At 34.5% G+C, this 26,948-nt stretch overlaps 1 long non-coding RNA gene and 1 pseudogene across 1 annotated transcript; both read left to right on the top strand.

The window, feature by feature from the left end:
• Nucleotides 1–23,534, top strand: part of LOC129903728 (uncharacterized) — a 53,328-nt pseudogene extending 29,794 nt beyond the window's left edge.
• On the top strand, nt 16,358–17,597 carry LOC129902540 (uncharacterized). Its single transcript, XR_008770111.1, has 3 exons — nt 16,358–16,507; nt 16,760–16,798; nt 17,255–17,597. It is a non-coding gene; the product is annotated as an uncharacterized LOC129902540 (long non-coding RNA).
• Nucleotides 23,535–26,948: the final 3,414 nt, after the last annotated feature.

Raw genomic sequence — 26,948 nt, 5'->3', positions numbered from 1 at the left:
TTTATCCCTAGAAATTAGAAGAAGAGGGCTTTTTTATTTGTTAAGTTTTCAATTAAAGATTTAAAATTAAAAAAAATTAAAATGTTAAGAAGTCATTTTTTAATTTAAAAAACGCCAAAAAAATAAATCTAAAAACGCACCTAAAAGCAGAAGAAAAAAAAAGTGTGGCTATTTTTGGATTCGAACCCGCGACGCAAGGGGCATGCAAGCGAAATATTGAACCCTCTTTGCCACTGAGCTAGTACTTTGGCTTATGCTCAAGGTGTTCAACATTAAATATATACACATAAATTAAAAAAAATATTTTATATATACAGTATAATTTTTTAACGAAGGGGGTTTGGATGAAACCCCTGGACTCAACGTAGATCCGCCCATGATCGGATAAACCCTCAATTTGTGCAGGTCGAGCTCGAATGACCTGATACCACTACATCAAATTAGAAATTCACCAGGTACACCTCTCAATACTGATTTAATTAACTTCAGATGCAATCAGTTGGAACAAATTTCATGAAATGTGGTTACAGTCGACTGATCAGTATTCTTTCAAGTAACAAATAATTCCCTTTGCATTGTTATTATAATCTTATGATCTTGTCCTCCTTTTCTTTGACTTATGCTTCTAGTAGATCCAAAATATATTATCATGCATCTTTTAATTCAACCGTGCTTCACTGATTGTTGAATTTTTCATTTTGGTAATTTTTTGTTTTAAGATTTGGTATTCCTTGTTTATCAATTTATAACAATTATTTTTGCCTGTGCTGGTAAATCAGTTCTAGATAAGAATTGAATATGTGTTGTACTTGCAAAACTAAAATCCTGGTTAGTTAAAAAATCATCCACAGTGTTTCGTTCTTTAAAAATATATTCTACCACCATATTCTTGCCCTTCAATTCCTCCTTAACACACCTTATGTCCACCGAGATGCTCCAGGGAATTTTCCATATACCATCGATGATTTTCTTAAGGATAAGAGAGTCTTTTGCATCACCAGAGGAAGGAGATTGTTATGAACTAAATAATGCAAACCTTCCTTAAAAGCTCTCACCTATGTTTCTAAGGCATTGCAAAGTCTCACACTCCCTGTCTCTGCATAGACCAAATCTCCATTAATATCTCTTACACAAAATGCCTTTAAATTAAGTGTGAACTGATCTTTACTAGAATCATTAAAGTTGCACTTAAAAGTCCCTACAGAAGGACATGACCATCTCACCACTTTACAAGATAGAATATGAGTATAATCTTCAAAGAATTTAACAATCAAGGGCCAATAATTAGGAATATTAGTTAGTCAAGGGTATCTAAATTTAGCCATTAAGAAAATATTTCTATTATTGTCTCTCACCATAGCATGTCTAGACATACTTCCTCTATTTCTAAGTAAATACCTTCTTTTTCAAAGCTTCCATATAATGAGGATAGGAATTGATCTGAAAAAAAAGTTTCAGCTTGACGTTACAATCTGCTTCCCACCATTTATTAATAGTCTGCCTCACCTGAGTAAATGATCCATGAATTTCAGCTTCCCCTAAAAATGTTAACCATAAATATTTAGCATCTGGACATGGTATAACGAGGTGGTCAAACGTTTCTAACTCATAGATGTTACAACAAACATAATCAACTGTGTCTGCAATTCTATACCTAATCAGTACCTCCCTTATGGGAATTCTTTGAAACCACATTCTCTATAACAAAAATAAAAATCTAAAAGGAATGTCTTTTTTCCAAATGAACATAATATCCCGTTGAACTTTCTTTCTCTATCTTATGATGTGCCAAACACCCCCCTAACTGTAAAGTTTTCTTTACTATTTGGCATCCACCAAGGTTAATCCCTTTATCAGATGATATACCCTTATCAAACACATTATTTATCTGTTCATAGACTTCTTCATTGAACAATTCTTGCAACTTAGTCTGATTCCAGCCATCTATATCGATCACATGATTTACGTATGCAAACTCATGAAATCTGGTATGAGAGAGAGGCAAGACATAGTGTAAAGCTCATAATTGGGGTTCATTTTTTATGTCAAAGACTAGCATGACCACATCTAGATTTTCACCATATTTCTTGATCTATGCTAGCGATAGCTTAAAGATTCAACTTTTAAACTTGAGATCCACCTTTTCATTATACTTTTTGTGGTCCCTACTTCTTACAGTATTTATTCCACATGAAGTTAGACCACAAAGTGTTTTTGATCCTGAAATTCCATCATAGTTTAGGAAATAGAATTTTTGAAACATTAAATTACAAGGACCTAAAATCAAGACCACATTCCTCCTTGCATAAACAAATATCATCTCAAGAAATTCAATATTTTGCTCTCCCTTCCTCTTTATTTTTTTTTAGAAATTTAGCAAATATCAAAGATGATACACTTAAGAGGGACAGTAACAAAGAGGAGGTATATGGTCATACTTTACAAAACATGATTAATGAGAACAACCTTAACCCAAAGGATAGTAATTTACCTTTTCAAACCTGAAGTTTACTCTATATTTTTTTAATCAAGTCTATAAAGTCAAATTTTCTTTTCTTGACATATTTAATTGGACATCCAAGATACATGAAAGGAAACTTATCTCTTACAAAATTAGTAGTATCTTTCACTATCTTCACAGATTCAGTTTCAACTTTATCAAACATATAAAATATGCTCTTCTCCTTATTAATTTTCTGACCAGATTGCCTTTCATAATCTTGCAACACCTTCATAATTAAAGATAATTTTTTTTCCTGCAGCTGCAAGTATGATAGTATCATCTGCATAAGCCAGATGATTTAAGTTGCTACTCCACTTAGGCATTTCAAAGCATTTGAATTTATTGTGATCAAACAAATAATTCAAAGGTTTAGTTAGAACTTCAGATGTCAAAGAAATAAAGCAGGAGATAGGAAATCTCCCGACTTTACACCTCTTGTAGAATGAAAAACATCTTGTGCTTCTCCATTAATGAAAATAGAGTATCAATTATTTGCCACAATTCTACGGATCATATCAATAACTGCATCATCAAAGTCCATATGAAATAAAACACTTACTAGAAACCTCCAATTGACCCTATCATATGCCTTGGCCATGTCCAGCTTGATCACAACATCATCAGGTTTCCCCCTCTTCTTAATATCAGAAATAATTTCTTGGGCCAACAAAACATTTTCATCAATATTTCTTCCTTTTACAAAATCAGATAGGTTTTGTGAATTCATCCTAGGAAAAAGTCTCTCTAGTCTGTCATAAATAATTCTGAAAATAAATTTGTTAATAAAATTATTAAATTAATTGGTCTTAAGTCTAAAAAAGTTTGAATAAACTCTTCTTTAGGCAATAAGACCAAATTAGTATGAGTAATTTACTTAAGCAAAGTAGCCCTGAAAAAACATGAACAATATTAATAACATCAGAACCTACTATTGACCAACACTCGTGGAAAAAGTGACCTGTGAATTTATCAGGCTCACAAGCACTATCTCCACTCAATTTAAACACCACTGATTTTAATTCCTGTTCTTCAGGCATGTTTTTAATCAAAGTATCCTCCCTTCTAGTAATCATTGGCTCAATATGATGTAACAAATTGAATTCTTCACTACTATCAGTCCCAAAAAATTGATTAGAAAAGAACTTCAATGCTCCACCTGATATCTCCTTCTCACCTTCTGCCCAAGTACCATCATATTTAAGTATCCTCTTCAAAGCTAACCTTTTCCTTCTTCCTTTTACCAAACAATGAAAAAATTTGGTATACCACTGAATACTTGCTTTTTGCCTCCAAAGTTCTTCTTTATAATGCAAGTATAATTTGTATTCTGTCCGAGCTTGTTGCAGAACGATTCTATTCACAGAGGTAGTATGTTCGTCAAATAAATCTTCTTTCAATCCAACAATTTCTTCTCTATTCTCCAAATGTTTAAAATTATTTTTAAATTTAGCTTTACTCTACCTAATCAAAGCTAATTTAGCCTATTTTAATCTCAATTTCCAATGTACAAATACATCATCTGAAAAATTAAATTTCCAGCTTTGCTTGACCACCTCCATAAAGTCATCACTTTCTGTCCAAAACTTCAAGAACCTAAAAGGTTTGATGTAATTTTGAACAATGCATCCACAATTCGGTAATAAAGAAGCATGATCCGATCCTGTTCTAGACAAATGTTGAATCTCCAGGTTACCAAACAAATCTTGTAAATCCTGGTTCATTACCACCCTATCTAGCCTCTTGAATATGCACTCATTATCTCTATCATTTCACCAAATAAAAGGACTACCAGTGAACTGTAGATCAAAAAACTCACTTGAGTTAATTGCCTCGATCTTTTTAGGATCGGCTTGAATATCATCACTAGAGATAATATACCAAGAAAAGCCACTGACCTCAATCAAAACTCATATTTTTTAAACTTAGCAAAAAACTGACGATCCTTGAGAACTTGCAAGACAATCCTCAAATGGTCGACATGATTATCTTCACTCCGACAATAGATCAAGATATAATTAATGAACACAATGACAAACGTATCCAAATATTGCTTGAACACCCTGTTCATCAAATTTATAAATGTTATAGGAGCATTTTTTAGTCCAAATAACATAACCAAAAATTTAAAGTGACCATATCAAGTTCTGAAATCCTTCTTTGGAATTTTACATTCTCTAACTTGAAACTGATGATAACTCGATTGATGATTAATCTTTGAGAAGTAACTAGCTCCTTGAAGTTGATCGAACAAGTCATCAATCCTTGGGATAGGATATTTATTCTTGATTGTGACCTTGTTTAGTTATCGATAGTTAATACATATACAAAGAGAACCATATTTGTTTTGAACAAAGAGAACTAGAGCACCTTAGGAGAGATAATCGGTCTGATAAAATTCTTATTCAAAAAGTTCTTTAACTGATCCTTCAACTTCTTAAGTTTCGTCGGAGCCACTCTATAAGAAGGGATAGAGATAGGTTAGGTATCGGGAAGAAGATCAATACCAAAGTCTATTTATCTTTTAGGAGGGATACCAGGAAGATTATTTGGAAACACTTTTGGAAACTCATTCACCACCAAATATGACTCAAGAGTAGGGGCTTCAAAATTCGTATCCCTAACCCATACAAGATAATAGATGTAATCTTTAAAAATTATTTTTCTAGCTTTAAGGCATGAGATGAATTAACCCTTAAACACGAAATTACTATCCTTCCACTCTAAGACTGATGCATTTGTAATTGAAACTTAATCACTGGGGTTCTACAATCAATGGAGGTATAACATGCATGAATCAAATCCATACTAAGAATAACATCAAAATCATTCATATCAAGCTCTACAAAATCAACTGAGTTAAGTTTATGAAAAAGAAAGGATGGACAATTTCTATAGATCTGCTTAGCCAAAATTGAATCGCCAATGAGGGTATAAACTGAAAAAATTTCTAACAAGACTTCAGGACTAACATTTAACTTTATAGAAAGATAAGCAATCATAAAAGAAAGATTTTCTCTTGGATCTAAATAAAGCATAAATATCAAATTGAAAGACTCGTAACATACCAGTGTCCACATCAGAAGAATCCTCCAAATTCTGTCGAGTCTGAAAAATATAATTTTTTTTGGCACTGTCCATCACAAGAACATGATGAGGTACCCTGCTAAGCCGAACGACCGAAAGTAGTAGTCTGAGTCTGAGGTTGAGCACCTTTACCTCTATTACTAGTATATGAGGGGCAATCTCTCATCCTATGACCCATCTTTCCACAACCATAATAAGCATCAAAACCTGCCAAATAATTTCCTCGTTGGTTCTTCCCATACTTCCTACATGTGGGGAAAGTCTGATAACTCGGAGCATGATACACTCAAATTGCACCTCTCTAAAGAAGTATAAAGCGATCATTGATCAAATATAGAATCTAACAAAGGTTAAGGTCAATCCCACGAAGAATATAATTTAGACTTTAGATTAATCATTTATTATTTTCTTTAGTAATTAATTAATTTTTGTAAATAAAGGGGGAATTTTTATAAAAACTAATTAACAAATCAAATAACAAGCATTAATGAACAATGTAACAGGTTAATGTGGTTTAAATCAATATGAAGTGAAACTAGGGTTTTATGTGTTTCCCACGAATCCTTAACTAAGTAGATATTTTTTTAAAAAAATTAGTAATCCTTTCCTAGTGTGTTATATGTAGAATCGGTAAGTTAATTTCACCTAAATCCTTGATCCGGCAAATAGGTGAATTTCAGTACGCAACTTAATCTATCTACGAGTGTATGCTTTACTAATCCTTACCAATGATCCAAAATTTTTCTATTCCTTGATCCGTTCAAGCTAATTAAATGAGGATGATTAGCCCAATTTCATTGTTTAATCTCTTTTACCATCCGTTGCCTTCTTGATCCAACAAGTAAGGATAAGGCAAGTTCTAACGTTGTCCACCGCTAAAAAGAAATCAAAATAAAGTGAAAAATAATACATGCATGCACACTATTCAAGAATTACTTTTTATTAAATTCTACACCATTTGTTCTTCATAGTTCCCACAACCCTAGTTATGGAATTAGCTACTCATAACTATGTGATAACAAGCAAGAATATTTGATGTAAAATAAATCATGCACTTACAATACCAAATATGAGAATCCAAAATCTTCAAATATATTCTGAATGTAAATATCGATAACAAAAGCCAAAATTCAAGAATAAAAGCCCAAAAATAGTTCAAGCTATATTCTCAAACCCAAAAATATGCATAAAGTAAAATAATCCTAACAAGTGTATTTATAGACAAATAATTCTAAGTAAATATGAATTTGGAAAATATAGGAAACTATAAGTCGGTTTGGGTCTATGACTCATTTCTACGAATCGTCATGAGTTTGACGAGTTGTAGACCCAACTCATAATCCAGCACTTTGCACTAAGGGACTTTTGTCCTTCACGTAATACTTCTACAAATCGTAACATCCAGGACGACTCATAATCTTGAGTCCTTAACCCATTTCTGGTTTCATCTCCTACAACTTCTTTTACGACTCATAGGATTGTGAATGAGTCATAGAATTGACTTGTCATATTCACTTTGACTTTAGTATTTCACTTCTACTTGAAGACCATAAATGACTACTCGTAAGGCTAACAATGAGTCATAGACTTTACTCATCAACTTCAACTTTACTGCATTCCTCTTTTCTGTTTAGACGATTGATACCTACGATCCGTAGAAGTAACTACAAGTCGTAGGATGAACCCGTAATCTCTAAAAACTCCTTTTCTCAGTGCTGTGATTTCTCAATCAATTCGCTGACTCAATTTCCTGCAAAATAAATACAACTAACATCAAATATGCTAACAATCACTTTAGACAAAATGCAAATTCTCAAGTTTAAAGTATTAAAAGTACCGTAAATCCATGGTACATCAGAGCACTCCATTGAGGCTTAGAGTTAGCCACCCTATCCTTGTTGAATTTCGGAGCCAGAGTACTAAATGAATTTTGACCTGAGAACTTTTGGCTAAACTACAAATGACCCCCATTTTCGAACCTCAAATGTGAAAAGTCACCACCATCGGTCCTTGCCCTCTTTGACTCTTTATCCTTCTCCTTGAGATTTTCCTCCCCGATTTGCTAGGAATGATTAATCAACCTTGAGATTTCCATATCTTTAATCAACATGGAGATTCTACACTCTTTGAAAACCAAATCCAAAACACCTGAAATAAACTTGCTCAAACGAGCTCTACAATCGGCAAGCATGAATAGAGCATATTTGGACAATTGAGTAAACTTCAAGGCATACTCCTTTACACTCATGTTACCTTGCTTCAAGTTGAAGAAATCTTGGATTTTGGCCTCCCTTACCTCAAGGGGAAAGAAACGATCAAGAAAGACATACTTAAATCCTTTTCGGTCCAAGGGACCCATATCCCTAGCTTTTTTCTTCTTTTCATTGGTCAAACCAACTTTGTTCCATACCCTTCAATTGATATGAAATAAAATCTAACTTTTCTATCCAGTATACACCCATGATGTCGACGATCTTGTGAATCTCTTCAATAAAATCTTATGGATTGTTATCCACCTTAGACTCATGAAAATCTGAAGGGTTCATCCTCGTGAAGTCACGAACTCTAGTAGCCGCCATACCCACATTTAGGTTCATGGGAGATATCACCTCATGGTTAGTTTATGCCACCATAGCTTGGGCAAGTACTTGGATACCCATCCTAAATTTTGCATGAGAAACTCGCTGGGCCAAAGGGTTATCTGGAGCTTGTTGCTCCTCATCCACTTTCGCATTTGCATTCCTTCTCACTTGGGCTTTTATTAGAGGAATGGTTTTGTATTGCAAAGAACAAGAATTAGAAGGAAAACCTATAGAGTTCAACTCTATTGCATGACTCATGAATGATGGAAGAAGTAAAGTTTTCTAAATGCTTCATAACCTCTCTTTTATAGATGTGACACATTTTACACCCATGAACAAGACTCTACTCCATGCGGCTTTGTCAGACATCCTAGGATACTTGAACCTTATACTGTCCAAGTTTTTCACGACCCAAGCTAGATCCTTTATGTGACACAACTCCTAGGATCCCGAAAGACCCTAAACAAGCCTCTTAGCATACATAGAATGACCTAAGATTACATGAAATCAAGAGTAAGCTTAAATATAAAAGATAAGTATCAAAATAGAAATCTCAATAAAAAGGAAAATCCAAACCTAACATCCGACATATAGGAAATACATGCTAAGTATGACAAACCTCTACTACATAGATGGGGGGGGGGGGCGAGGACTAGCCCTAGCTCACCCTAAACATAAGAAAGTACAATAGTCTGAAAGTAGAGAAATGACATAATGGTTGTGCCCTCGAATCATAAGGGCACACCAAAATAAGTAACACCAATAGGAACTCGTACTAGCCACGAGGATGGCCAAGAGCGTCATGACTCGTGAACTATATTATAAAATAATATAGGTAATAAAGTATGCATTAGTACATGAAATGTACTAAGTATGTGAGAAATATGCATAACTTAAAATATGATATCATAATAGGCATAAACAAGAAATGCATGACCAAGAATCCTTTAAAAGCTTGAAACAAATCATAAATCATGTAATAAGTCTAATGCATTACTTGAAACATGTGGTAAATGTGACCCTCAACCCCTACATTATGAGACAATGTAGGAAACAATATGTGTTATGTTTGAATGTACTATGTGAGGGCATGACATGCAATATAAATTATAAGATGCAATGATTAATCAACGTACATGATAAGAGAGAATAAATAAAGTCATGAGAAAATCATAATAATCAAAGCATTTAAAAGACATGATTAAAATCATAAAGATCGTAAAGAGCATGTTAATATGTGGGATAGAACCATAACCGACAATAAGACTATGCGAGTTATAACATGGAATCCCAATGTCTCCTCATACAATGGAAGAAAGGGGAATCTACTTGCCAATGTAGACTCTACCTCACTAGGTGGGTCATGTACATACGCTATATGTGGACCCACTAGCTAGGCCATAAGGCAAACCTACGGTGACACGTAGTTATGAGACAAGATACTTTATATAAGGACCCCGTAAGTCGAGCCTCCACCTCAAGTCATCATTCGGTGCTAAGTCAAATTCCATGGAATACATTAGCATATATCATAAACTTGTTCATAAACTTCGTAATTCATAGATTAGCTCATTTTCATGTCATACTTGCAATGTGAGTATAAGCCTTTCAATATCACAATATCATACTTGCATAGTTCATGTCATTAGGTTTCTAAGTCACCAACATAGAGCCCTAAGTCACATTTCTTCATAACTTGCATGTAATTCATAGCCTGAACATAATTGTAATTCATGATCATAATTCATACTTGAATTTAGAGTAAAATTCATATACATAGTCAATTGAGTGAAAACCATGAGAATATTTGGAACTCATTGAACTTCATAATCATAATTCATGTATATCATCATTGAAAATAGATTCATGCATGATCATTCATAATTCAACTTAACATAATGCAATTCATATAGGAAAATACTTATAATGATTGTTGATAACAAATAAAAACATAATTGAAACATCCCAATGCAATTCATCAAACTAGGGTTACCAACCCAATTGAAATTCATGAGATTTTGAGTAAAAATCTTGGGACTCTATAGGTAAAAGGAACCCATGGATCAATCCATACATACCTTGACTGAATTTGAACTTAGAATTGAGAAAAGAGACTTTTTCTTGAATAAAACCTAGCCAAACTTGAAGAAGAAGATGAACTCTTGAATGAACCTTTGAAGAGAAGTCTTAAAGTTGTTTGAGAATTAATGAGGGAAAATAATAGACTTAGGAGTATTTAGGACAATTACATAATGAATCTAGTTCAAAAAATGTCCACATACATTAATGAAAGAATATGGAATGGCCGAATTGCCCTCCATTAAAACCAAAAACTGAGGCTACACAGAGGCCCCATCAGAGTCCATGGTGTCACCACGACCCTTGGGGGTATCCATGATACTTGAATTGAACTTTAAATCTCAGGGGTTGTAGAGAGGAGTTTAAGGACTTCCTCCATGGAGATCTTCACGATCCATGGAGGTCATCACGGTCCGTGAAAATCGGTCATGGTGCAAGAACTGCAGGAGGATCTGCAGGGGGCTCACCACAGAACACACCACAGTCTGTGAAGGTCTACATGACCCATGGTGGTGAGGCGTGGTCCTTCTTTGGGAACAGTTTTTGAGGCCTTTGGAGAGGGGTTACCACGGAGGGCATCACGGCCCATGGTGCTCACCACGGTCCGTGGTCCCTTCCCTATAGGGCTGAGTTTTAGAGACTCCACCACGGTGGCATACCACGAGGAGTGGTGTGGACCACGACCTGTAATGGCCTTCGTGGTAATCCCCTGGTGCCAAAATCTAAAATTTTCTAGGATTGCACCTTTAGTTCCTCATTTTTCGACTTTCCAACTTTCGGGGTCTTACACCCTCATTAGAACTGTAAAACTTCCTATGATCCATAGGCCCACTCGTGGAAAGTTGCACCAACAAATTTTCTATAACTTTTCCTTTTCATTTTAATTTTTCAACTTTCGGGGTCTTACACCCTCACCTATGATCCGTAGGCCGACTCGTGGAAAGCTGCACCAACAAATTTTCTACAACGTTTTTTCTATTTCAATTTTCCAACTTTTGGGATATTACATGAACATCCTTGCCTTTGTTTGATTCTCATCATCCGCAATAGGTTTCTTTAGCTCAGTGTGTAAGATCCTATATTCTTCTTTCTCATGTCCTTGCACCTTACAGTATGTACAATATTTGGGTAACATGTCATAATAACTCCTCATTATTTTCATTCACAATTTCCATCTCATAAACTTAGAGAAGTAGAATAACAAGTCTACCTGCAACTTTACTCTTGCACAACTTGGCCCTGTTTTGTTTATTGTTGCCATGTCTAAATGTAGAGGTTTACCAATTGTAGTAGCCAATGAAAGTTTAGATTCTTTCACAAAAAAATTTGGCTTGAGATCGAGAAAGGATATCCCAATCATAGCCTGTCACGCCCCGGGAGGGTACCCTAGGCGTGACTGGCACCCGAAGGCCATCTCTAACCTCCGAGCGAACCACGTAGTCCAGTTACACATTCATTCAATCACATTTTCTTAGTGGAAACTCAATTAATGAAATGTTATTCACAATATGAGGGCCGAAGGCCAAACATTATCATCTCAACAAAACAAGTATAATAAGGTTCCTCAAAATAACAGTCCAACCTCCCTACATTTCAGTCTATGAAGCCTCTATCAAGATCTAGAAGGTGTCAATGACAAGTCCATGGCTACCACTAATCAAAATAAAGGGAGCGACGACACACTATACAAGTAAGCTCAATATCCTCCGGGAACTAGGAGGACTCACCAACTATCTGAGAGTGTATGTGGATCTTCAACGGAGCGCCGGTTGATGATCTCTAGTACCTGTCTTTGCATCATGAAACAATGCAGGCCAAATGTCGTTAGTATATGGAATGTATGAGTATGTAAAATGTCCGAATACAACGAACATCAAGGAAGAATCAAATCAACTCGGAATCTCAACTCAAGGGAAATAACAACTCAATCAAGTGTCCTAAGTCTAAACAAGAACATGAGTTAGACGGGACCAATCACATACCATTCAACTCACTCTGACTCGGAGTACTATCAAGACCTATTTGGGAGTTTCTCTTAACCGACAACCATAACTTATGAGCCAGTGAAGGTACAACAAAACGACGTTGTTGCCGCGCCCGTTCATACCTTGCCAGGGTATGAACGAATCAAATACTCATGAATCCAATCCAACCAAGTCCTATAATATCAAGACAAATCTCTCGGGGAAGAATCTGACTTAACGGTTCAATCCCCCCTACGTTTGGCAACACAGGTATTGGGTTCGAGTATGGACTATACTCTTGCCCAATTCAATGCTCGATACTCCTCTCAAAACTCAATGCTCATAAAACTTCATCCAATCAACTCAATCAACTCCTATCGACAAGTCTCATTACAACCTTGTCAACTCATAAACTCTATTACAATCAAATCTCTTCCAATCGTACTATCCGATCAATCTCAATCATCTCTTCAAAGGAAATTTAAATGCACATTTATAGCAACATATGGATATAGACAATCATTACCTCCATCCATTTGAGAAATCTTTGTGACTCATCACAACTTCAAGACTTTAAATCGACATTTTAGAACGGACAACATTTTTAGGCAAATCACCTCCTTTATCACAATCTAAATAAATTCAATGGTCAATAAAACATATTTAACAACTCATCTTTATCAACTCATACTCACATAAAGGCCCATTTTAAGGACTTTTTAGCTCAACAAAATCAACACATTTAGAGTCAAATAAATGGGGAACAAAGCTCATACAAACATAACCATATCAAGAAAACTCCACTTTTCATGAACATCTAACCTCAAAGCAAGAGTAGGGCACATGGGTGGACTCAACCCATGTTTTGGATAGCCTTACATACCTTAGTGAAGACTTGAAGAAAACCTTGTGGTTGGGTCTTCAATGGAGAACTCAAACCTTGAAGCTCTTGGAATTTTTCTTGTTGGGAATGGAGAAGAAGAAGAAGGTGAAGAAGAAGAGAGAGCTTTCTAGGGCTTTTCTAGAGAGAGAGAGTGGGGCTGCAATTGTGATCCCAAAATGCCTAAGGATGATACATATATAATTTGGGTGGATTCCCAAATTGCCCCTTCTTAAAAGTTCTGAAAATAGGCTAAAAATGCACCTGGTTCGATAGTGGCGCATCGCGCCAATGCAGCGCCAAGTCAATTGGGAGTAAAAACCCTGTAACCTAGTAGTGGCGCATCGCGCCAGGGACTAAACTACTGAGGCATGTTTCTGGTGCGATAGTGGCGCATCACGCCCCTACAGCGCCAAAACCTGCACAACTTTTAGTGGCGCGCCGCGCCAGAGGCCAAGCTACTAAGGCATGTTTCTGGTGCGATAGTGGCGCGTCGCGCCCTTACAGCTCCAAAACTTGCACAACTTTTAGTGGCGCGCCGCGCCAAAGGCCAAACTACTGAGGCTGTTTTGTGGCGCGATAGCGGCGCATCGCGCCCTTACAGTGCCAAGGCCATTTCCCAGCAGTTGCAACCAAGGCCCAAAAATGAAATTCCTGCCGTGCTGGCTCGTCTTAGGATCGTCATATCTTTCGACTCCGAACTCCAAAATTCACGTTTTTGGTGGCATTGTAAAGAAGAATCGACGACCTTTAATTTGATAGGTCATGGGACACCTAGATTATCGTCTTTCAAAATATAGGGTCGTTAGAAGTCGACCCCTTATATGAACTCACCCCAAGACCTAGCCACGACGAATCTCTTGGATTTTATTTGGTTTTGGGACCCCTCGTGACCCCACATCCCTCCAAAATCCTTAAATTCTCGAGGACTCACCTTAGCTCATGCATACACTCCTTAATACTCGGGTTCGACCCCACCCGTATACAAGAAGGGTCCGAATCTTAGGGAAAAATTTTGAGGGGTGTTACATAGCCTACGTAGTTTCCTCTTCAACTTTAAACTTGCATCATAAATAAGAGGCCTCATAATGTATGCTATCCATCTTTAGCCAGAATGTAATATATGTTTTCTGACATTAGATTCATAAAACCTTTTTGTTGATCAAGTTTTATAAGAACATGCCTATTGTGAAGCAGACCTATCTTGCAATCTCCTTGTATATTACACTGCCTAAGTATAAGAAACAAAAGTTTTTCTAATTCAGACCAATCATATAAAAATTTACCAACTACCGCTAATTGTAAATTTTCAATGGTGTTTATCCTATCCGCTTTCTCCTCCATCCACTGAATTCTAGAAACTCTGTTTGTGTATGACATTTTCTTCGTAGAAATTGGTTCAAACCCCTTGGTGAGTACCATTTTATTAGTCGGACTCTTCAAAACTAAGCATAATGTTCTTGTCTTCTTACAAAATTATCGATAGGCATATAAGGCTCATTAGGCAAACTAGGGTTAACAACAACAACAACAACCCCATGAAATTCCACAACGTGGAGTCTGGAGAGGGTAAAGTGTATGCAGACCTTACTCCTACTAAGGTAGGACAACTGTTTTCGAAAGACCCTCGGCTCAATAAAAGCATAAAAAGAGGTCAGATAAGGCTAAGAAATTCAAAGCGGTATGGGAAAACAAATAACGAAACCGACACAGATAAAATAGAGTAATCAAAGTACAGAAAGCAATAGATAGTAATATATAAGAACAGAAATCAGAGAACAAGAAATTATAGTGCGCTAATGTGCCTACTAATAAGAAAGAATAACGAGACTATGTACTGACCTTCTACCCTAATATGAGTCCTCCACACCCTCTTATCTAAGGTCATGTCCTCGGTAAGCTGTAATTGCGCCATGTCCTGTCTAATCATCTCTCTCCAATATTTCTTCGGCCTACCCCTACCTCTTCTGATATCATCCATGGCCAACCTCTCACACCTCCGCACTAGGACATCTGTGTCTCTCCTCTTCATATGCGCAAACCATCTCAGTCACATTTTTCGCATCTTAACAATACTTGAATTATTACGATATATCAAAGGTGGAAAAGCTTTCTCTTGTAACACAGGTGACTGGTCAGCCCCAAGAGTAGGCTGGCTAGTGGCCGGAGTGGCCATAATTGGTGATTCTAGGTTGTAAAAGATGGCAACGAAGGGTTCATAGAGAGAGCGTTTATGAGAGAAAAAGAGTTGTTTCTTTGTGGTTAGATATGCAAAAAATTTACAAATTAAATAGCGTTGTTCAAACTAACCTGTCCGTTGAATTTTTGAATTAAATTAAATATATTTATTTCTGTATTGATATATCTATTTTTTTTTCAAAAATATTATATTAAATTAACCGCCGGACAGGATCGAGTTGGTATAATATTTTTTGTTCTTATTTTGAAAAATTGACTATGTCCATTGATTTTTCCAATTTTATGAGGGTAAATATTATTCGTGCAAAAATGTGCATTAACAACTGAGGGCGTAACTGGCGGATAGGGACCATTTAGAAAAAATAATTATAAATAAATAAAATAAAAAAAACTTGAGGGACATATAGAAATAAGTTTTTCTGGTCCTAATTAAATTATGTTTTGTACTATATATTAGAAATAGAAATGCTACTAACTGTTTTCAATAGAGAGAAATATTCCGGAGAATTATTTGTGTTTACGAACAAAATATTCTCCTTCAGAGTAAGTAATTATATTTGTCACTTATTTTTCAGACTATATTACTAATTAATATTAATATAAATATAATTTGTCCATAGCACTGACCTGCAATATTCTGATTCGCCCTACACTATTATTTTATATGTCTAGTCACATGACTTTAACACTTGCATGTCTATGGCAGAACAAATCTTTGTACTGAATTATACGGCATGGATATTGTTTCCATCAAAGGGAATTTTTCTCTATTTGTACCTAAAATAAAACAAAACAATCAATGTTGTCTTTAATATCATCAAATATTTGTTTATAAAGAGATGAATTTAAATGAAAATATATATGCGGTCATGAAAATTCATATAGCCGATCCTAGTTAAGGCGTTGTAATTGACTATAGAAAAAGCGTTAACAAGATCCTATCACATGTGAAATCCGTACCTTTGTTATTTTACTTAATGTGTAAATGCATAGTTTTCATCAATAATAATAATAATATATTCAGTATAATTTTATAAGTAAAAGCTGAGAAGATAAAGTTATGCAAAACTTATTCCTATTAAACAGAAACACAAAGACCGTTTTTAATAGACGGTAGTCTCATATTTCTCAAAAACTTGTTGCTTATAAAAGGGTTCTCATAGTTGATAGTAGTGCAGAACACAAGGTGGCTAAAAAAGTTTGACACCAAATTAAGGTAAGTTGTTATATATAGTGTTTGCATGACCAAATTATGAATATTTAGGATCCAGAATTTTAATTCCTTTATGCAAAACACACACTTAATTTGATTAACATCATTATATTTTAAAGTTTCTTCAATTTTCCTAATTTTTTGTGAAACATTTTAAAAAATAAATATTTTTATTGTCTTTTATTTTTCCTTAAGATTGATTTAAGAAAAATAAAAACCAATTTTCTAATATCGACATGATTTTTATTTTGACAGAAATTATGGAGGAAGGCAACAGCTCATTCAAATTTTCAGGTATGTGCTCTATGAGTATAAGGGCTCAATTTAATTTCCTCTTCCTCTAGCACCTAACAGTCACTTAATGGCATTTGACATGTTGTAAACGTGAATTATTTCTAAATAATATATTAAATGACTTATCAATAAGAATTGTGGTAAAGTAATAATTACTTCTTCGATCTTAATTAGAGATTTCGGGTTAGAGTCTCTCTGGGTACGAAATTCTCTTTATTAAGAAACACTTTACCCCAATGTGAGACTTTAATTTTTGGTGTGAATCCGAATTATAACTCGTTAAAGAAGATGGACTGATCCAATGTATAAATATTGGATAAACAATGTATATGATGTATATACATATTTAACACATAATTATATATTATATATATACGATTATACACTATTTATACAATATCAATACTTTAATTACATAACTATTTATACAATATCGATAATCACATATACATACAGTCATTTTTGTAATTAAATCAGGTAATAAAAAGAAATCAGATCTTGCAAAACTACAAAAGGAGCATGATGAGAAAATGGAAGCCATCAAAGAGCTCAAGAAAAAGAGAGAAGAAATGAAGCTTCAATTGTCAAAGAAGAATATTTCTGAGGAAAAGAAAGAGGCTTTCAGAAAATTGACCGATAAATATCAAAAAATGAAAGATGAATATAATTCCCTTTTGGGTTACCAATCAAAGGGAAAAGAGTAGTATCTTACTAATAATATATTTTCCACCGGTTCGTAATGTATCGTTTTATATTATAATTATTATGTTATATTGTATTGTATTTTCGAATCAATATTTGAATAAATAAAACAACAATAACATACTTAGTATAATCTTATATATATGCATTATGCAATGATATTTTTTTAAATTTAATTTGACCGTGTTATACTTCATAATAATTAATAAGTTTACTGAAATATCCTTAATTATGATGAATATTGAATTTAGCATCAATTTTAAACTTATGAGAAAAAGAGGGATCGTAAAGTGAAAAAATGAATAAAAATATGAATAACCGTGAAATGGGAGTGCTTTATCTGAATTTTGTAAAAGCTCTAATACGGAAAGTGGCGAAGAAGGAGAATCTTTGTTTGAAAAAAGAAAGAAGAAATATTCAACTTTTAAAATTATTTAGTGTTTATCAACTATTCTTTTTCACACCTTTGGGTCAATTTCAGATCGAAAGTTTGAAACTTCATGTACATTGGTATGAAGTTAATTCTTAAGCAGCTAAACTTTAAACTTTATAAATCTTAGCTATTTTTAAGGGAGAACTTTCCATATGTATAAAATTATATTCATATTTATATAATGTAGCAGGAGATTTTTGTTTATCAAACAAAGAGGGAGAATTTCAGAAAACAATATATTCGAAATTTTGCTCATATTTTTCGAGTTAATTCCCTAAATGATCATTCATGTTTTGAAAATTTCCTTTTAAATATCACTTTTATTTTATTTAGGACCAAAATATAATTCAATTATCACTATTTTTCCTAAAATATATATCTAACACTTCGGAAACCTCATTCTCTCTTAATTGGCATAGCATGTCATTAAAAATTCATTTTTTTAAATAGTAGACTTATTAAATTCATCAAACTCATTTAACTAAAATTATAATCTTATTATTATTTTTAAAAGATACATTAGTTTATTAAGAAGAAATTTTCATACTTAAAGAATTCTTTATCATATTTAAACTTTATGTTTTTTTTTCCACTATGAAGAAAGTTTTTGAACACTTACTATAATGCCATCAATTTTGAATAATTATAAATTATATATTCAAAAAAATTACAATTTTAAAAAATTCAATTGAAGTTCAAACTGAATCATGATATACAAATCACTTCATGAACGTTAACTTATATTATTGGCATAATACATAAATATGATCCTTAACTTGACTTCACTTGGCAACCATGATCTTTAACTTTACTAGTGCACAAGTAGACATTTTAACTATCCAAAACTTGAATAAATAGACACATTCGTCCTACATGACATCCTACATGACAATTTTGTGACCTACGTGACATCCTACGTGTACTGTGTCACATAGGATACGTGTGTTTACTTATTCAATTTTATACAAATTTAAATGCCTACTTGTGCACATCCAAAAATAGAGAACACAAATATAAAATAATACTAGGTTAAATGGCATATTTATGTATTATGCCTACATTATTTAATTATATTATTGTATAATAGATCACTAATATCAAATGCGTTAATCATTAAAAAATCAATTCTATACTTTGAAATTCATACTTACAACATCTTTTTCTGAAAAAAATAGAAAGTGAATAATATTGGTATTAAAATATAAATTTTTGACCTTTATTAATAATCATATTAATTTCGTATCATGTGTGTATTATTGAATTAAAATAGACAACCTACTAATTATTACTTATGTTTCGTGAATTTGGGATGAGAGGATATCAATTGATGTTTAATTGTATGATAAGATAAATATAATATAATAATCATAAAAGAATAAAAATGAAGAATTAAATTTAAAATAAAAGTTAAATAATAAATTTCTCCTTTTTACCAATTTTTCTCTATGTACCAAAGTCTTTTTATTTTCTTTGTAGCTTCATATTCAATCAAATGTCATTGTATAAAAATAATTTTACTATCTTAATTTATGTGACGCAATTTTTTTTTAGTTTGTCCCAAAATAAATATCACTTTCCTATAATTAGAAATAACTTAACTTAAAAATTTCTCTTTTATCCTTAACGAAACGATTTACATCCACAAAAATCATTAAGACTTGTTTTAAACCACAAAATTCAAAAGTATTCTGCTTTTTTTAAACTTTGTGCCTAGTCAACGATAATTAGGGGCGGACCCACGTACGAGCTAATGGGTGTTCGAGTACTCATTGACCCCGACCTAAACTATATATAAAACAAACGGATATATAGAATCAAAAGCACCCATAAACACAAAAGCTTGATGGGTGAGTTGATTGGTAGAATAACGTTGTTTTTGTGGTGGGAGATGCACGGTTCGATACAAATGTGGATCAAATATTTAAAATATTATTCTCCACTACATTTTCTTCTTTCTTTTAGTCTCCTTTTGTTTTTCACTTTCTTTATTTAATTACAGTTTAATTTATAATTTTCTTTACGTAATTTCTTGTGACAAAGAAAGAGAGTAAAAAAATCATTGTCCAATCACTCTTTTTTTTTTTTAAATTCTTGTCATTGGCTAAAAAAATTTCCTTCAAACTAATTCATTTTATTTTCAAGAAGTGATTTTTTTTTTGTAATGGTAAATATTACGCGGTCCAAAATTATATTGGAACATTACATGCAATCCAAATATATGTCGTATTATGACACCCAATCCAAGAATACAATTCAGTCACAATCATAGTGAATAGACAAACTATCATAGCTACCAAGAATAGGTTCATTACACATCATGGCCAATAAGTAATCATTTCACACAGATAATGTGTGATGGATTTTGGGGGACATTGGGATAAGTTCTCACCCATGTATGAGTTCTCCTACACCAATATTTACGACTCCTGCATTAAGATGGAACCTTTCAAAGCCCTATATGGGAGAGGATGTAGGTCTTCCATAGGGTGATTTGAAGTTGGAGAATAGGAGTCTTTGGGGGTAGACTTAGTAAAGGATGCTCAAGAAAAGGTAAGAAGCATCTAAGCTAAACTTCTAGCATCTCAGAGTCGTCACAAGGAGATGCTGACCGCAAGGTAAGGGACATGACTTTCCAGGCTGGTGAACTAGTGCTTCTAAAAGTGTTATTCAATAAAGGGGTAATGAGATTTAGTAAGAAGGGAAAGCTCAGTCCTCACTATATTATACCTTTTGAGATTCTTGATTGTGTAGGGCCAGTGGCTTACAGATTGGACTTACCACCTAGCTTGTCTAAAGTACATTCAGTGCTTCACATGTCTATGTTGAATAGGTACCTTGGAGATGAAGATTACAGGATTAAATGAGACTCCATTTTATTAGACAATGATCTTCAATACGAGGAGGAGCCAGTGGCAATCTTAGATAGTGATGTTTGAAAGCTGAGGACAAAGAAAATTAAGTCTATGAAGGTTCAATGTAAGTATCATCCAATAGAGGAACTTACTAGGGAGACCGAAAAGGACATGCGAGACAAGTACCCCCAATTATTCATCGAGTCAGGTACTACTTTATCTTTGTCTTAGCATATTTTTCCTAATTAGTCACTCGAGGACGAGTGATAGATAAATTGGTATCTATTGTAACGACCTACTTCCGCCGTTACGGGTGAAACAACAAAGAAGGAATTCAGGCTAGAAAAACTTGGGCAGTGACTTCAAAAAAATTGAGCCTAGGCTAGACTTGGTTAAATTCTGAGTCAAGAAAAATCTAGGGTGATTCAGATATGTATGAGGAATTGAACCTATAATTTAATTTATTTAGTTGATATCCAATATTGACGCGACAAATTCAAGGTGAGGTGCCATGGTGTATGCTTTTTGCGGACGACATAGTCCTCATCGATGAGACTCGTAGCGGAGTTAACGCTAAGTTGGAAGATTGGAGACGCACCTTAGAGTCTAAAGGGTTTAAGCTGAGTAGGACCAAGACAGAGTACCTAGAGTGCCAGTTCAGTGAGACACCTCAGGAGGTTGGCGCGGAAGTTAGGCTCGGGGACCAAGCCATCCAAAAGAAAAGTAGTTTTAAGTACCTTGGTTCTATAATGCAAGGCAACGGGGAGATCGACGAGGATGTCACACATCGTATTGGGGCAGGATGGAGGAAATGGAGGCTTGCCTCCGGTGTGTTGTGTGACAAGAAGGTTCCACCACAACTTAAGGCAAGTTCTACAAAGTGGTGGTTAGACCAGCTATGTTATACGGGGCGGAGTGTTGGCCAGTTAAGGTCTCCCACGTGCAAAAGATAAAAGTTGCCGAGATGAGAATGTTGAGATGGATGTGTGGGCATACTAGGAGCGACAGGATTAGAAATGAGGCTATTCGAGACAAGGTAGGAGTGGCCTCGGTGGAAGACAAGATGCGGGAGACACGACTGAGATGGTTTGGGCATGTGAAGAGGAGAGTCCCAGATGCACCAGTGCGGAGATGTGAGAGGTTGGCCATGGATGGTTTCAGAAGAGGTAGGGGTAGGCCGAAGAAATACTGGGGAGAGGTGATCAGACAGGACATGACGCATTTACGACTTACCGAGGACATGACCTTAGATAGGAGGGTGTGGAGGACACACATTAGGGTTGAAGGCTAGCACATAGTGGCATTTCTCCCCCTTATCCGTAGGCGTATTGATGCACTATGATCCCTTGTACTTTGATTTATGGTATTTATGTTACTATCTAATAATACTTACTACTTTTTGTTCTTTGATTATTTCATTATATATTTATCTACTTTTAATATTCTTGTCTGGCCTTTTTTTTATGCTTCTATTGAGCCGAGGGTCTTTCGGAAACAGCCGTCCTACATTGGTAGGAGTCAGGTCTGCGTACACTTTACCCTCCCCAGACCCTACGATGTGGGATTTCACTGGGTTGTTGTTGTTGTTATTGTAGTTGATATCCAAGATGATACGGAGCCTTTACGGCTTTACAAAATCGCGATCAGGTGAGTAAAACTCTCAGAATTGATCTTGGCGTGAAAGGTATCTTGGGACAAGGGTGTGTTGTAAAAGAAGAGACTTTGAGATTCTTTACAAGTTCTCTGTCTCCGTCTATCCCGCCAGAGCAGGACTATTCCAGCTAGGGTAGGGCCGCTAGAGTGGGATGGTCCTGTTGTGGCCAGAAAGAATGTGACTTAAGTCGAGAAAAAGTCCTAGAATGGTTTTATTCATTCCCACTTCGTTCTTAAGAGAGCAGAAGAGACCTAAGGTGAATTCTATAACCTAGAAGTTATGGTTGGTGATCATTTGAAGAGGGTTTTAGCCTGAAACTAATGGTGAAAAATAGTGCTAGATGAGGGTTAGGATCATGGGTTGGTCTAAGAAGGGGAATTATGCTAAATTTGTGTAAATTAGACCACTATATTGATCCTTTGTATGCATTTACTATCATTAGACCAAGAACAAGCTGAATGAATTTAGAAAGGGAAAGCTCCTGCACTTTAGAGTTGTCAAGCTTGATTTTGAGGTAGGTGATGCTTTGTTTCCTATATATTTTTCATGTACTTGCTAAATTACTCCATTGTATGCATATGTGTATATAAATAGGGAAGCATGCAATGATCTGTGTGAAATGATTACTTACTAGCCATGATGAGTAATGAACCTATTCTTGGTAGCTATGATACTTTGTGTATTCACTCTGATTGTGGTTGAATTGTAACCTTGAATCGGATGTCACGTTCTGACACACATTTGGATTGGGTTTCACGTTTCGACACAACCTTGTATTGGGTGTCACATTCCGATATATAAATAGTGATTGCAGGTCCCATGAGAGGACCCTTATATGAAATTGCATGGTATTTAGACTGATGAACAATGATAATGTTGAGTACTGGTTAGGAGATGATATTGGTTAAGTCTGTTCTTTATATAAGTGCTTATGGTGCTGTATTTACTTATTCATGACTCACTCTTACTAGCTTGCCGCCTGATCCTATCAGTACACTATTAACTTTGTGTAGTGATACTGCACTTGCTCTATTTTTGTTTAGTACAAGGCATCTTTCGGCGGCTATTGAGAGACCTCGCTTAGTAGATTGTTGATCTATCAGAGTTCAAATGGTGAGCCAGATTCTTTCGGGCTACCATGAGCTCTTCCATGTCTTTTTCCTTCATTTAGGACCTAACTCTTAAACACTGTTTTACTTTGTGACTCTTCAGAATTGCATTCCCTTTTCCTAGACTTGATGTTTGCTAAAGTTTTGGTACATTTAACTTTCGGTTTCTAGGAATCAATTTTCGCATATATTGGGGTTTAAACTAGACATTTCTGAGTTTATGGGAACTCAGTATTATTTATTAATTAAACTTGCTTCCGCATCTTTAAATATTTTATATCTTGCGATAATTGTTAATTTGGGTTGTAATAAAGGTTCTCCCACCCAAGGGTTAGTGTGGGTGCCAAACACGATGGGTCAAGGTCGTGACAATTTTGATAGTTTAAAAATTATATTGATAGGAGGATCAAATCAACTAATAAGAAGCGATCCTTAATAAGTCTAATCAATTAATATGATTTGTATGAAAACTATAAAATCTTAACCATTAGTTTAAATTATATTTCAAGTATTTTGAGCTCACTATTAATTATAAATTTAATTTAAATAAAGAGTGGCAACTGCTGGAAACAAGGCTGATGTATATATAATTTGAGAAAATACCCAAATTGCCCTTTCTCCAAAAATCTGGAAAATAGGCTAAAACGGTCCTAGCGTGATAGTGGCGTGTTGCGCCACTGCGGCGCTAATTCGAATTTAGGCTTAAAACCTACACATCTGATAGTGGCGCGTTGCGCCAAGGACCAAATTACTGAGGCTGTTTTATGGCGCAATAGTGGCGTGTCGCGCCCTTACAACGCCAAGCCTATATTTTTCGGGTTCTGAAAAAATAGGTCTAAAACCCAGCACATCTCCTAGTGGTGAACCGTGCCAGAGATCAAACTACTGAGGCTTGTTCCTAGCGCGATAGTGGCGCATCGCGCCACTGCGGCGCCAAGCCTAGGTTTCCAGCAGTTGCCACTCAGACCTGAAATTCCTATAGTACTAGTCCATCTTAGGAGAGTTATAACTTTTGACTCCGAACTCCAAAAATTACAATCTTTGCGGCGATGGAAATAAGACTCGAATACCTTTAATTTAATAGGTCATGGGCCACCCAGATTGTCCTATTGCAAAAGATATGGTCGCTAGAAGTCGACCCCTTCTATGGACTCATTCTAAAACTTAGCCAAGACAATTTCTTTGGGCTTAGCTTGGTTCTAGGGGTCCTTTATGACCCCACATCACCTCTAACGCACTTCAATTACTTGAGAACTCATCCTAACTCATGCATACACTTAACAATAGTTGGGTTCGATCCTACATGTATACGAAGAAAGGTCCGAATCTTAGTGAAGAATTTTGGGGGGTGTTACAGTAATATAACAAACTAAGCCCTATATATTAATGATTTAGATATAAAATAATTTTTAAATTAAAGAAACACTGATAAATCCATGTGTGAATACGTTGATATAATTAGTAGGTAATAAATATAAACTACTATAATTGATATGTATATATATATATATATATATATATATATATATATATATTAATTAATTAATAAAACTGACCTCAAAAACTAGGTGTGTTAAATTTATTTTTTATTTTTTACAACACCAACCTATTGTGGTTGGTATTCATTAGACATTTTAAAATTATTATTTTATTTAATTATTATAAATAATATTGACTTTTCAATGCCAATATTTATTAAATTTATTTATAATATAAATTGATAAAACCGACCTCAAGAGGTCGATATATATATTATAACTTTTTTTTAAAAAAAATACCGACTTTCATAGGTCAGTATTTTTAATGTAATAGACACTCTCCCCATTTCAGTCATCACCTTTCTTTCTCTAAAAACAAACACTAAGCTAGGTTAAGTTGTCGCTGCTCCATCGTCGAAGACCTCCATTCAGTCATCGACCCTCCATCGTTGCTTCATAAGTATATGGTAATCTATTAAATTTGTTTTTGTTTCATTTGGGATGTGTTTAGTTTTGTACATTTAGTCGGTTTTATGATAATGTGCTAACAAAATATAGTCTTCTTTATTTATTTGAAATCTTGATCACCATATCAAAGGTAAATGCAGCGCTTTTGCTCGCTTAATTTTGATTGAAATCCTTTTTGTTGTTTGTTTTTTTGTTGAGCATAGATGCACATCTTGCTCTCTTTATTTGACATCATCGAGTCAACTACCGCCAACCTCTCCATTTCTAGCCTTAATTAAGAAAAATTGAGGTATTATTTTCTAGAGAATCGTAATCATTATATTCTCGACTACCTTTTTGATTCAATACTCTTACATTTTGATTAGAGTTTGTTTGATTTTTTTAGAGTGTGATTTAGTGATAATGCGTTTGTTTAGCATAAGTGTTAACAATATTTGATTTTATTGTTGAAAAAATTATTTTTCTTGTAAGATCGATTTGTATCCATCTAGTGTTGATACTTGACTTTAATTTGGTGATATTGTGTTAAGCATAAGTACCAACACAAGTTTATATATTGATGACATATATATTCTTCATTTTTTTTACCAACATAGATATATATTCTTCCTTTTAAAAGATACTATAGTTTTGATGTGTTTTCTTTCTATTGAATCTTTGTTAGTTTCTGATTTCTAGTATTATACTAAAAGAGCTTGTTGAATCCTAGAGATACACCTATACCAGGTGAAATATCCATAAGGATAGTATTTGACATGCCTCAAGCTTTGATGAATTTCATACAAGTGTTCATGAAGAAGGTATTTTCTGCTAAGTTGCTCGAACTCGGGTGCGGGTGTCCGAGACGAATGCGAATTTGAGAGTCGGATTCGGAAAAATCTAAATTTTAAAATTCGGGGATATGAATTCGAGTATGAATACGGGTGTGGAGATTTGACTAAAAATATTCAATATTATAAAAATATAGTTTTAAAGATATTCTAAATTTGATTGATAAGTTGTGATAAACTTACATGTATTTTGTAGAATTCAATCTTGCATTCTCCAAGATGATATTGCTCTTCTATTCTTCCTATGAACACAAAAAAATAACAACTAAATATTAAAAGCATATTACAATAGAATAAATATAATTAAAAGAATAAAAAAATTAAAAAGAAGAACTTACCTTAGACCAAGAATAGTAACTCTTGAAACAAAGTAAAAGTGGAAAACTAGAAAAATTTAAGATTTAAGTGTCACGATCCAAATCGGGCCATGAGTGACACCCACACTAACCCCCAACGGGAAAACCAATGCTATACCCTAAACTAAACATCCTAATACGAAAACAAACATTTAAAGATGTTGGAACAGGTTTAACTAATATTTTTAAAACTGAGTTCCCATAAACTAAGAAAACTAACCAAACAAACATCAACATGCAGAAGTTATCTCCTAGAACCTGAAAGTTA

Source organism: Solanum dulcamara, chromosome 9 (genome assembly GCF_947179165.1).
Source record: "Solanum dulcamara chromosome 9, daSolDulc1.2, whole genome shotgun sequence".
In the NCBI taxonomy this organism is placed as follows: domain Eukaryota; kingdom Viridiplantae; phylum Streptophyta; class Magnoliopsida; order Solanales; family Solanaceae; genus Solanum; species Solanum dulcamara.
Note: the sequence above shows the minus strand (reverse complement) of the source record. Positions and strands in the feature narration are given on the sequence as shown.